We start from the raw sequence: 13,458 nt of genomic DNA on the forward strand, positions 1-13,458 counted from the left end.
ATGAACGCATTAAAAAACGAGAAGCGTGTCCCTGTGCACATCTCGGCAGGTTGCGCTCCTCTCTTGGCACTTGCGGTCCAGTTAGAACCCTCCTTCCTCCTCCTGACTGCAGAACTCTGGGTCAGCCTCCGTCTCTCAACTCAGTTTCCAGGTCCTCCAGGCTGCTGGGGTCCGGAGCGGCGGGGACTGGGCCAGGCCTCTCCTGCTCTCTCCCGGGTCACGGGAGCCGGTGGCCCTGGGTGGATCCGGGCAGCTCCTCTCGGGCAGGCGAGGGGGGCACCTGCAGGCCCCCGGCCTCTGCCCGAGGCTGCCCCGGAGTAAGGGGCCACGGCCCTCCCTGCACTGCCCCTTGGGAGACAGTGGGGCACAGGGATCGGGGCATCCTCACTGTGCCCCCTGCCAGGCTGTGGACCCAGACGCTCCCTCCTGCCTCCCTGCAAAAAGGGGTGAGGCTGACCCTCGGGGGCTCACACAGGGCCCTGGGGGCTGGAGACTGACACTCGGGTCCTCATATAGGGCCCGGGAGCTGGAGGCTGGAGGCTGACCCTTGGGGGCTCACATAGGGCCCGGGAGCTGGGGGATGGGGACTGGAGGCTGACTCTCAGGGCTTCACACAGGGCCTGGGGGCTGGGGGCTGGGGGCTGACCCTCAGGGGCTCACACAGGGCCCTGGGGGCTGGAGACTGACACTTGGGTCCTCATATAGGGCCCGGGAGCTGGAGGCTGGAGGCTGACCCTCAGGGGCTCACACAGGGCCCGGGGTCCCAGGGGAGCTCCTAACTGGTCTCCGCTGACTGCCGAGTAGGCTTGGGGCACCTATGGGATCCAAGCCCTGGGGAGCAGAGTGCCCGTCCCTGGCACTCATATAGGGCCCGGGACAGGGGGCTTAGGGACCAGTGGTGGGTGCCCTCCTGCTGAAGCCAACCCCAAAGGGCAGGAGTATGGGGGCCTGGGACAGAGCTGCTGAGTCCCCGGTGGCCAAGGTTGGGTGACGTTCAGAATCCCAGCCCGGTGCCAGGGGCCTGCACACCCCGTCAGGCTGCCCGCCGAGCCCTTCCCGGCCTGGCCTGCACACTCAGGTCTTGCACTGGGACACCTGCGGAGGCCGGGCCTGGGAGCCACGCTCAGGACTGCGCCAGCAGCACGCGGCCTCCCCGCGGCCTCCCCGCGGCCTCCCCCCGGCCTCCCCCACTCCCCGGCCCCCCGCGGCCCAAAGCACAGCTGGCCTGGCTGTGCACTGTGTCCTCCTCCCCAGGAAACAGCTCCTGCCCAGTTCCCCGCCCGTCCCTCTCCCTGCCCCTGCCCTTCCTTCTTAAGCCCGGAGCACAAGCACCTGGCTCCTGGGGGAGGCTCCCCGCAGTGATGCCGGGGTGGACTTCAGAGCAGCCGGTGTGGACACCGCTGGCCCCGGCTCCTAGGGACCAGAAGAGGGGGAGCGCCCACTCGCATGTGCAGGTCGCGGCCCTGCCCCAGGCCCCCCCCCCCCGCCCCCGGAGCACCCCGTCCTCAACACCATCTGTTCTCACACCTGCGACCTTTGCATAGGCCAAACGTTCCTGCGGCAACAGGTAAGAGGAGCGGTTTCTATGAGCACAGCCCCTCCGGAGCCTGGAGCCTGGAGCCTGGACCTTATGGTAACCTACGGGGAAAACCTTCCAGGTGGATTCTTAGTAGAAGGCGAAGGACTTGCTTGCCTTGTCTCTTTATTAGAAAGAGGACATGGAGCGCAAAGCTGGGTCAACCTTTTCCTTTTTCCCCTCTCCTCTGAATGGTTTCTTCCTTGTTGTTTGGGTGACTTTGGGAAGACTTTCTTTTTTTCCTAAAAAACAACCAGTCTCTGGGTTCTTCAAGAGGAGAGGGTCTCACTCCAGATCCGAAGGACCATGGTGGCACGTTATTTAGTTGTTATTTAGTTCGCTTGCTCACAACGGAGCCATGAAGCAGTGACGTGCCATCCTACGGATGAGCCCACCGAGGCACGGAAGTTCCAGAAAGTGTCTCCGAGGTTACGTGGTCACTGACTGACCGGGGCTTCCAGTCATCCACCCTCCCAAGTATTTAAGCACTTAGGCCACTGTTGACTTTCTGACGAGCTGAGATATTTCCCTTTGGTCCTTGATGCCAGCTCTTTGATCCGTGTTGTCATTTTATTTCAAGTTCTCTTGGGAAGGTTTAGATTAAGAAGTAAATTAACGGGAAGAATCTTGATTTTCTATTTTCTTAATAGTGACCTAAGGAGATATTTAGGGAAAGTGTGGCCGGAATTTTGCCTCAGTTTTCCAGGTTCTGTTTGAGCGGTTATCTTACTGGCAAATCCTATTTCTAAATGCTTCTGTTTTAAGTGGGAGACCCTCCTAGCTACTGCTGGGAAAGCATCTTAAATTACTTACCCCATGGAATCCCTTTCTCAGTGTTTATGTCCTATATGACTGGCTTTTCTTTCATGTTGTGTTTTCACGGGCCCGACTAACACTTTGTCCGTGTGTTCTTGGATTCCTTTCCTCTTTGGTTGTCTTTCTCTTCCCTACAGCCGCCCAGATTTTCCCTCTTTTCTCTACAGATGCATAGTCAACAGGCTTGCTCACTGTTTATTTTTCTGACTTCTTTTCTTCTGCTTTAATCTGTGCTGTGTGCCCCACAATAGGAACAGGGGATTTAGGAAACTGCATTTTTGGCCTTGGTCACAGCAGCTCCAAACAACACCTCCAGAAAGTAAATGTTTGTGCTCCCAACTGCTCCAAGTTCTCAAACATTCGGGCCAGCAGTGTAGGTGGGAGCTTGTCGTGCTTCCTACAGGAGTAGGAAGCCAGGCGGGCGCCGGTGTCTGAGGGGGGGCAGCCCTGGGCAGCACTCCGAGGCCATCTGCTCCCTCAGAGAACCGGTAGGAATCTTTTCTTTCCAGAAGCCTCTTTGTGTGGCTCCAGGGATGCGGTACCTGGGCCTCCTGCGGTCCTTTGATCCCACAGGGCTTGCCAGCACCTGACTCCTCGCAGTCCCCCTTTCGCTCTTTTCAATAAAGGAGATACCTTAACAAATCACCCAGTGATTTGTTTCTTCTCTTTCAGGCTGTGGAAGGCCCAGACGGCAGTCTGGAGGGACAGGGAGTGGTCTGAGACCCTGTGGACGACCGGGAAGGCACAGAGGCTTGGCACGTTAAGGACAAGTTAGTGGTGCACGAGCATGGCATTCGGAGAAACGACGAGAAGACATATTTCAGGGCTCGAAAGAACCTAGCACCCATCAAGTCCAGCGGTCCCCAAAGCTGGCCTCAGCCCAGGGAGACACTGCTGTCGTCAAACGGCCCGTAGAGGCAAGGGCTGGACATTGGGGAGGGGTGTGCAAAGAATGTACTTCTGGGCTCCAGGTGTATGAGCCCCTCCCAATTTAGCCCATTTACAGGTGAGGCCCAGAGCAGGTGTGTGGCTCTTCCAACACCCCTGACCGTTTGGCGACTGCACCAGCACATACGTTCCCCCAAGTTATTAATCCACTTTCCCCTCTAGAACAGCCTGGAAATAACATGCCACAGCGGTGGTGGTGGCGAGGGCGGGGGAGCATCCTGCCAACATCAGAGGAAGAGCTAAATACCAAGCAAAAGCTCAAGGGAAAAAGTAAAAGGAGGTGGGGGGAGTGGGGGGTGGCTGGTCCCCAGGCAGAGGACCTGGAGCACCGTGCGCAAACCTGAGAGCATGCGGAGGCCGGAATGTCACAGATCAGACTAATTCGATCCAGATCTGGGAAATTATTGCCCTGAGTGTATCCTTGCAGCCCCTGCTTCCTCCTCCCTCCCTCGCAAGGCTGGGGGGCTGGTCCTGACGCCTGAGGTTAGAGAAATTCAGTGGGAAGATTTGGAGACTCAGAGCCAAGCAGATCATTACAACTCTTGTGCTCCCAGCACAGAAGTGAGGGTAGTTGTGTTTTGTATTTAAGGAAGAAAAAAAAAAGCCTGTGTGGCCCTGAAGGAAAGAGCATTTTAGGTCAAGTTTAGGAAAAACTTGCTAAAACTCAGAGCCCTTCCTCTGATGATCTGGGAACTTCCCTCCCTGCCATGTTCAGATCGTGCCTTTTTTTTTTTTTTTTTTTGGTCACGGCAGTGCAGCAGAAAGGACCATTTGCAGAACAAATTCAGGTCAATCTTTTGGGTTGTCCGCCTGGCTTCTGTGCTTTACGAGATTTGCTCAGTGACTAGCAGGCCAGCGGTGTGCCGGCCCCTTCCCGGGCGAGTAGCCCCAAGCCTCACTCTAATACTCTAATCAGGAGCCGGAGCCTTCTCTAACCCTGATTCCTCGGTGCTTCAGGAGTGCAGGGCCGGGATCTCGGCCTGGTGACGTCCGGGGGGCTGGAATTTCTGGATGGCTTTTCCCACTGCGGGGATTCAAGCAAACCATTGTCATTCTTCCCTCTCTAACAAGAGAAAGAGAAATCCCAGCCCTGAGAGCATTAGTTCTGGCTCAAGGACATGGGTTTTCTTTCCTGGAAACAGGGACTGGCTCAGCGAGACGCCCCCTGAGCTGTGCTTTGTCCTGCCAGGACACCCGCGCTGGCCAGCTGCAGAGCAAAGGGGCTGCTTGGGAGGGGGAGTCCTGATGCCCCCCCCCCAGACACAAACCCTTCATTATTTAAAAGTTATTCAGCATCAGGGAAGATTTTTCCCAGGATAACGGCTTAGATAACTTCATTAATAGGAGGATTTGCAGGAATCAGAGCATTGAGCCAAGTATGAGTTACGTAGCCTAACGGAGGAAATAGGGAAACAAGCAGGGTGAGGATCCCCACTGTTGGGAGTCTGCAACCGGCGGCGGTGTGAGCCCCCTTGCCCTGGCCTCCCTCCCACCCAGGTCCTCACAAGCACCTCAGCACCCAGTCGGCCCAGGGCTCCTCCGGAAAGCCCGGCTGTGACAGCGGTGCCTGGGGCCAGGCTGGGGTGTGACGCGGAACCCCTCTCCCGGGGCCTTGCCACGACCATTCGTCTCCGTGGTTTCTCCTAAGAGCCAGGGTTGGCCGCAGGCACCCCACGGCGGCAGGTCCCCAAGGGCAGGCTGCAGCCCCCTGGCAGCTCACCCCTATTGCAGGTGGCCCGCGAGGCAAAGCCAGGTGCCCGAGGATGTTGAGATGCTCTCTACCTCTTTTCACCCACTGACATTTGCATCGATGACCTAAAAGCAACAGTGGAGAAAGGCCCCAGTGCCTTAGCACAAATCAAGGCAACGGCAGCAAACCATCCCCAGGGGCACTTCAGGATCCCAGGGTCCTGGGATGGAGCCCCGCGTCGGGCTCCCTGCTCAGCCGGCTTCTCCCTCTGCATCTGCCACCGCCCACCTACTTATGCTCTCGCTCGCTCTGTGTGTCAAATAAATAGGTAAATAAAATCTAAAAAAAAAAAGAGAGAGAGAGAGAGAGAATGCCCTTGAGGAACCATACAAAATACTCACTTTACTAAATCTCACCTGGAGGTACCGGCCTTCTTAGTGGTCTATGTCATGGAGTGGGAAATACACGTCTAAAGCCCCTGCTGTCTCCCAGGGTCCCCTGTCTGTCCCAAGGGAAAGCACGTGCGCAATTGTCTGAGTTACGAACTAAACTAGCCGCCCGTCGTAGAGCACGACTCCTACCTAAAAGAATGGCTGAGAGGCCAACGACAGGCTCTCAGACTCGGATCTCTGGCAGACTTTTTCGCAAAGTTGGCAAGTGAGCCTGTCACTTCAAAGAAAACAACCGACTGCTTGTTGCCAGTGGTAGAAATGAAGACTTCAGGCAAAAAAAAAAAAAAAAAAAAAAAAAAAACTTTGGAAAACTTGTGCCTTGAAGGTACCATGAGCTCCACAGCTTTACCAGTATTTAAAGACTTTACTGATGATATCGGTGGGGATGCTAACAAATGCAATTTTATTTTTTTTAATTTATTTTTTTAACAAATGGAATTTTAGATACTGTATGATTCATGTCTCAACATCGGGAAGGTCTGCATAACTCAGCGAATCAACATTTTCCAAATGACCGATGCCTGATATCACACAGTTATGCCTGGGTAAAGATCACTTCAAAGCGTAAGACAGACCAATGGATTCCAACGCAACTGAGATGAAAATGTTATTTGGCTTCAGGTTCCACACTGCAACTAACTTTTAAGAAACTAAAAGTTGTGCAGTTTTGACATGGTAGCAAAGAATCTGCATGATTTTCTGAAAAGGCTCATAAAATACACCTCTCTTTTCCAATGATGTATCTGTGTGAAGTCAGATTTTCTTTGTATGCTTCCACCAAAACAACCCATCACAACAGATTGAATGCAGAAGCAGATAGAATCCAGCTGTCTTGTATTAAGCCAGATGTTAAAGAGATTTGCCAAAATGTAAAGCAATGTCACTCTCCTCACTATTTTGTTTCGTTTGGGAAAAGATGGTCATTTTTCATAAAAACATATTACTAATGTTAGCATGAAATGGGCTATTAATGCTATTTTTAAATTAATTAAACACCTTGAAATTCTCAGTCTTAATTTTTAATGTGTTAAATACCAATAGTTATAACCCAAATACGTAAAAACACTTTATGATCCTCAATCATCTCTAAGAATGTAAAGGGGTCCTGGGGTCTAAAAAGTTGAGAACTGACAATGCACTGAAACTTCACGTGATAAAGCCATTCAAGCTAGAGAGCATGCTAGGGTGGATGGGACGTGTGCTTTAGAGTCAGACCCAGGTTCAAATTCTAACTTTAGCCCTTATTAGCTATTTGACCCTACTGAGCACTGGTGTGTTCCAAGTTTCACCTTCCTCATCTGTGAAATGGGAATAATAATACGTGACCTCCTGATTGCTCGAGGGTTAGGATAGTACTTGTATTTAGCAGAATGCACTCAGATATTGGTTGATGGAATGAACATAGGAAGATGTTTGGTGTATCAATGAGGACTTTTGCTTGCAAAGAACATAAATCGCTTAAACAGTAGAAAACGTACCTTCCACAGCAAGAAGTGCAGAGCTAGAAGAGGTCAACAGCATCAGAAGACCCAGGTCCTTCTCATCCCTGCTCTGAGCCCTCGATGCCGGCTTCCTTCCTTGGTCAGGTAGCAGGTGGCAGCAGTAGTTCCAAGGCAGTTGACACTGAGGTGGAACGAGGTCTTCTTTCTCCCTTGTGGCTCTCTCTTAGGAGAGAGAAAACTTTTTTCTAGATTGTTGCCCCCACCCCACCCCCCGGACAGACTTACCCTCCTATTTCATTAACCTGAATTTGGTCATGTGTCCCTTCCCGAACCCATCCCTGGCTGGAGGTAGGTGGGCGTGGGTGGGCGCCAGGGAATGGGTTGTCCCTTTGACCAGTCAGGCCCAGCTCCTGGGCGGGAGGTGAGGTCAAGCTTCCTTGAGGGACAGGCTTGGCGGGTGAAAGGCCGATAGCTGAACAAAATCCGGCCTTTGTTAGGTAGGAAAAAGGGATAACGGAAGAAATCATCAGGCAGTGGCACAGGGTCTACTAGATTCAGTCTTGAGCATTTGGTCTCCGATGCGGCTCCGCAGACTGGTTACATGGGAATCACCTGGGAGCTTGTTGAAAAGCGCCGTTCAAAGTGTCCTATGCATACGAATTTCCCTGGGATCTTGTGAAAATGCAAATCCTATGTTCACAACCAGTTTTCAGATAATGCAGCTGCTACCGGTCGATGATCCCGACTTTGATAAGCAAAGATGTAGATCTGCACCCCCAAATTACTGACTTAGTCTCCTAGCTGGCCCTGGCTCGAGAGTTGGGTCCGATGTCGTAGAATGTCAGCTCCGTACAAGTTGGCACATATTCGTTCCTCATTCCTTAATTTACTCATTCAATAAGCATTCGCAGAAACCTATACCCCGCCAAGCCCGTGCAAGTGCAGCCCACGTTTCGTCGGGAAGAAAGGGCAGCAGATCTGTAAGCAGGTGTCTTTAATGTAACGCGAGAAATGCTCTTTAATAAGGTGGTGAGGGTGGGGTGACCATCAGGGAAAGTTGCGCAGAGGAGGGCATTTCAGCTGGGCTTTCTTTGGTGCCCAGAGTGAGAGAGTGCGTGTGCACGAGAGCAGGGAAATAGGAATGAACCGAGTTCACTCAGGGTACAACGACAAGGTCTCTGCGCCTCATGTACCGGCTGAGACGGGAGTGAAGGAAGGGAAGGTCACAAGATTTGTCTGGGACTCGATTATGAGAGGCTTGAATGGTGCATTAATCACCCCACAGCTGTTCTCAAGTTTGCACCTTAGAGTGAGTTGGAGAGCTTTAAAAAATCCTGATGCCCAGGCCACGCCCTAGGTCACTCTCTTGGGGGTGGCAGTGGGGGTGGGGTGGGGGCAGGCAGGCATCAGCACCTTTTAGAGCAGGTGAGGCAATGTGCAGCCAAGTTGGGAACCATAGCTCCGCAAGAGCCAGCGCCTGCCCAACCTGTTTGCATAGAACATGCTTCTCAGTGTGGAATGGGCCTCTACCTTCCTAAATGCACTTTTCATTTTGATTTGATATTCAAAATCAGGATTATTAAAAGGCTTTTATGCCACAGAGGCCATGTGATGGGCATTGGAATGGAGCCCCCCCTTGCACAGGGGCCTGTGGGGTGCGGGCAGATGAAGCCTGCCCTTTGTTCTCCTGCCTGCATCTGTGAAAGCTGATCCCGGAGAGGCCGCGCCGGCCCAGGGCACCCCTTCCACCCACGGGCCTGCACCGCGGGGATCCCGGGCCAGGCAAGTCCGCAGCCTTGGCCGCGGAGCACACGTCCCTCAGCCCCTTTCGCTGACTGAATACCTATTCGGGGAATCTGGAGTGTGTTTCTCCTCGATAAGATGAAAAGATGAAGCCTCCACATTTCCAGGCTGGCGGAAGAATGTTTTCGCAGGCGCTTCACAATATGGATTTGGAATGCCCGCTCCTGGTTTTGATCTCCGTACTCAGCTGCTAAAATGTTAGAGTTAATAAAAGTCGTCCCTTCTCCCATTTATCACCATTACAGTCCCCGAAATAAAGTCTTTAAAGCGTCCAAATGTTGCTATGAAACTTTTGTAGTTGTTGTTGCCTCAAGTTGCAGAATTTCTGGAGTGTTTTGAATTAAAAGAAAAAATTTAAACTATTCCATGTATAAAGCATAAACACATCAAAAAAATAAATAAATAAGCAGCCCTCCAACCTTGTTCACCGACCAGCCCCGTGCCCTAGTGTTGAGTCAGTGAAGTACTGGGCGCCGCAGTGGCGAGGCCTGACTCCCTGGGCCCCGGGGCAGGCCGTGGAGGGCCGCGGGCCACCTGGTGGGCTCTGGGCCGCCGCCCCGGCCTTCACCACGGTTTGAGCTCTGTCCTGTTTTACAAGCCCCCCCAACACGTGGGAGGTGTGCTGCTTTATTGTCAGAGTTAAAGCACCTTCTAGGAAGCCCAGGGTCGCTTTTGCTTCTTCTCGGAGCCTCCCCTGCCCCCCAGGGAGGAGAGGGGTGCGCCCTCTTCTCCAGAGCCATGCACAGGCCTTCCTGCAGGACCTTCAAGTCACTCACCAGGCCTCTTCCCCTCCCGATAGTCTAGGCTCCCCCCGCCCCACCCCCACAGATGCCTAATCACCTTGAAAAGAAATCTAAAACCAACAGTTAGCTGCAGCTCTGACTGCAAGAAGCGGACTCTGTGGAAATCCCAGGCCTCCACTGTGGCTGCAGATGTGACCAGGAATCCGGGCCGTAGCTAATGCAGAGCGAGCTGGCTTCCGTGCGCTCCGACGCGCCAGCGTGTGGGTGGCCCGGCCAGCCCCGGGTAGGCCTCGCTGTGCGGGCGGCGAGGCCCGCGGATGCCCCGCCACTTAGGGCGAGAATCTATGATCAGTAAACAAACCCCAACGGCCCCTCTCCCCGGGCCTGCATTCCCACGGCCCCCGTGGGTCCCCCACTCCTGCGGCTGCGGCCACTTGGCCCGGGTTCCCGGCTCCCCCAGGGCCCCGCCTGGATGCAAACAATCTGGCCTTTGATGACAGGAAGGGAGTGGACTTTTAATCTTGGTTCTGGGGGACGTCACCTCCCTCTTTGTGGATCTGCAGTTGCTTTCAAAATACTAGGAATCTTGTTTTTTTTTTTTTTACCTACAGGGTTATTGTGTGCCATAATTAATTTAGCCAAGGCTCTGAGAAAGCAGTAAATGCTGAGTGGCCTTATTAGTCCTCGTTTTGAAAAGCACTTTAACATCCCCGGGCAGCAGGTCTGCTGAGAAGTGCTGCTTAGGCCGCCGCTGCCACCTTCCTCCTCCTCCGAGGCTTCTCACGGCTCTGCAGCCCGTCTGATGAATATGCACCAGCTCCAAGTGAATCGCAGAAAAACTGGGCAGGGAGGTGAAGCTTATCTTTAGAGTAGACCAATTCCAGTTTTGAATGAAGGGAAAAGAAGAAATAATTTCCTGGTAAGTAGCAGGGAGGCGCGTAGCCGGCTTTCTGGAGAGGCGCAGGGCAAGGGTCTGGGCTTAAAGTTTATTTAGAAAATGCCTAAAAGGAAACCCATTTTGAAGCTTGTTCACAGCCAGGGGCTCTTGTTTCAAGCCATCTCCTCTCTTCTCTCTCCTTCCCCTTCCTCATTTCCTCTCTACCCACCTACCACCCCCCCCAAAAAAAAGAAAAAAACTACCAGAGAGAAACACAGCACAGGCCAAGGGATGAGTCTTCTCGGGCGGTGCAGAAAGGCGGGACTAGAAGGACAGGGGATGGGTTGGCAGCAGGACGTGCCTCGCCCCAGCCCCGTGGAGTCCACACTCTTGCCCGGGCGAGCACCCTGGTGGCCCATAGGCCGAGGGGTGGCTGGCAGGCCCGGGGCCAGCAAGTCCTGGGGAGCCCAGGCGTCCTCATGAAGCGTCCAACTGTCCAAGCTGAAGCTGCGTTGCTGAGGACGTCCCAGGATAAGCCAAACTCGTACCCTGTTTGACAGTTTTAAAACCACTCTTCACATGTGCTTTGAATTTTTATTTGACAAAGAGATAAATGCTTCATAACGAGAGGCCCGTCGGCGAGGAGTGTCCCCGCGGAGGGTGCAGGGAGGGCGCGGGGAGGGCGCGGGGAGGGCGCGGGGAGGGCCCAGGCTCCCCAGCCCGGCGGCCCTGGCCCTCGGCTGCCCCACGCAGCCGCCTCTCACTTTCCCCAGCTCTGCTTTGGTCTCGGAATTCTATCCTGTTTACACAACTGCTCATCCGTTATCCTCCTGTTTTTGATTACCAACTGGTGTTTATTTTAAATGCAGTTACGGGCCAATTAAATAGAAATTAACTACATTGAGAGACAGGGCGCCCGATGCCTGGGCTGGGCGGCTTCTTCGGGAACGTTCCCCTTGTGCAGGCTGCGCGGAGAGCAGAAACCCCAAGGGGGGGCTCCTTGGGGCCGACCTGGGAGCCCCAGGGGTGCAGGAGGGACCGGGGATGCGCTGGTGCCCGGGGGACCTGAGCAAGCCGGGGTGACCAGGGCTGCCTCCTGCTGATTCGCTTAAACCAGTTCTGATTCAGACAGACTCTCCCAGCGGAAGGTCAGGTTCATTCCACTGAAGCAAAGGGAAGACCCCCCCATCTTCTGCTTGTCTTTGTTTTTCAGGACAGCTGGAACGCGTTTCCCTTTGCACCCAAACCCTGAACATTGCTGGCCGGGAGGCCGGGGGGCTCCCTGGGGGCACTGCGGGCACCCCAGGGCTGAAGGCTCCCGACCTCGGGCCTCCCCACTGTGCCCTCACCGACGTCACCTGACACGGGAATCATTTACTCTAAAATGCAGACAAGAAGCACATCTGTGACGCACCTCCTTGGCCCCAGCCGTTTCCAGGCTCCATGCTCTTCTGCAGCTGGCACAGCTGTGCACAAGCGCTGTCGGTGGGGGCGTCTCCTCACCTGGCCTCCTCAGCAGGAAACCTCTTCTCCTGTCTTGGCCTGACACGAGCTACCCATCCTTCAAGGTTCCGCTCAGGCCCGTCTTCCCCTTTTTGAAAACTTTCCCAGAGATACTGAGTCAGGTCCTGGTGGGTCACTTCATAGCCGTGGGGCCCTGGGTTGACTGGTGGAAGTCCTCTAGTTCTCATTTTCCTAACAGGGAAAATGAGGAATTCTTGTTAAGATCAAAAGGTTGAATAAATGCGGAGGCACTGTTATTTTTACACGGATGGGCGGTACCATTATTATTCGATTATGACCCTTTATTATGGTTGCACCCTAGAATGCTGCTTGGGCCATTCATGATATCCTACCCTACGTACGTCATTCCTTAACTGTTCCTGATAAGCCTGCCTATTCTCTTTATGTTGTAAACTTTGAGAAAGTAAATAATCAAAGATAATTTACCTATAAGAATCATTCAACCTTGTTTATGATAGTAAAAGATGAAAAATTGCCAAGAGTAAAACAAGGGATTGAGATTGGTTAAATAAAGCATATTACACATTCACTTAATTCACTTAACATAATACACTTTGGCATTAAAATGAAAGGGAAGGGCTTTGCTCTGTGATGTAGAGAGCTAGAAGGAGCATCACTCTCATTTGTGCAAGGAAAGTAACTGGATGAATGTCAAATTTTGTATAGACTGTCAGAGCTGAGGTTGCAGAGCAAGCCACAGGTCCTGAACCTAGGAAGAGATAATGTCTGCAGAGAGAAAGAGAAGGCAAAGTACTCAATTGGGGTGATTACCATTGGACGCCAATAAGAAGAATTTGACTAAAATAGTTGATAAATTGTTAAAGACTGAATATGGGATGACTAGCAATTATGAAATCCCTGGGGGCCACAGAGTTTGGGGAGTCTGCACTTCATTCAGGCTTTTTCCACAACCCCAACAAGTGCAGAAAAGATTGGAAAGATCTCTTAGGTGGCCCCATCACATTGCAGACCTAGGATAGTGGTAGAGCAGTCTTGTGGGAGGACCAAGAAACACCAGTTGGATCCATCTCCTATCTCCAGAAGGGGAAAAAAGCCTTAATCTGTAGAGGGAGAGCACACCAAGCATGACTGCACTAGGGCTTTGGTGAAAACTCACTGCACTTGGGTGAAAGCAACCAAAGGGAAAAAAAATCAGGGAAGGACAGGAGTATCCACTGGCCCACAATACAGCTGAGGTAGAGACAAGAGAACTGAGAGACATAACCCGTCCCTAATCCAGAGATAAGATACATGCCTAAAACTGAGGCTTATTCAAAACATGGAGAATATACTCCCACACTACCTCTCTCCACTGCCAAACCATCAAGTTTTGAATAACAAATAACAGAATTCTACCAAGAGAGGGATGGAAGAGAAACAAGAACACACAGAGACTCTCTGAGGTACAATGCAAAGAGAAGACTTAAAATTCAGAATCAAACAGCTAGTGCTCTGATAAATTTACTTCCATCCACCTGAAACACAAGGTATCCCTGTAAGAATCTCAAGCCTTGAGGATAAACATAGTAACCCAAACATAGATGAATTCATGCCTCTATTAAAGACCCTAGCAGAAGGAAACGTGCC

The 13,458-nt window shown here is 52.7% G+C and overlaps 1 long non-coding RNA gene across 1 annotated transcript; it reads left to right on the forward strand.

The window, feature by feature from the left end:
• The first annotated feature begins 10,062 nt into the window (after positions 1-10,062).
• LOC112652574 (uncharacterized) lies at positions 10,063-12,115 on the forward strand. Its single transcript, XR_003131554.3, has 2 exons — positions 10,063-10,389; positions 11,561-12,115. It is a non-coding gene; the product is annotated as an uncharacterized LOC112652574 (long non-coding RNA).
• The last annotated feature ends 1,343 nt before the right edge of the window (positions 12,116-13,458 follow it).

Source organism: Canis lupus, chromosome 23 (genome assembly GCF_003254725.2).
Source record: "Canis lupus dingo isolate Sandy chromosome 23, ASM325472v2, whole genome shotgun sequence".
NCBI lineage: Eukaryota > Metazoa > Chordata > Mammalia > Carnivora > Canidae > Canis > Canis lupus.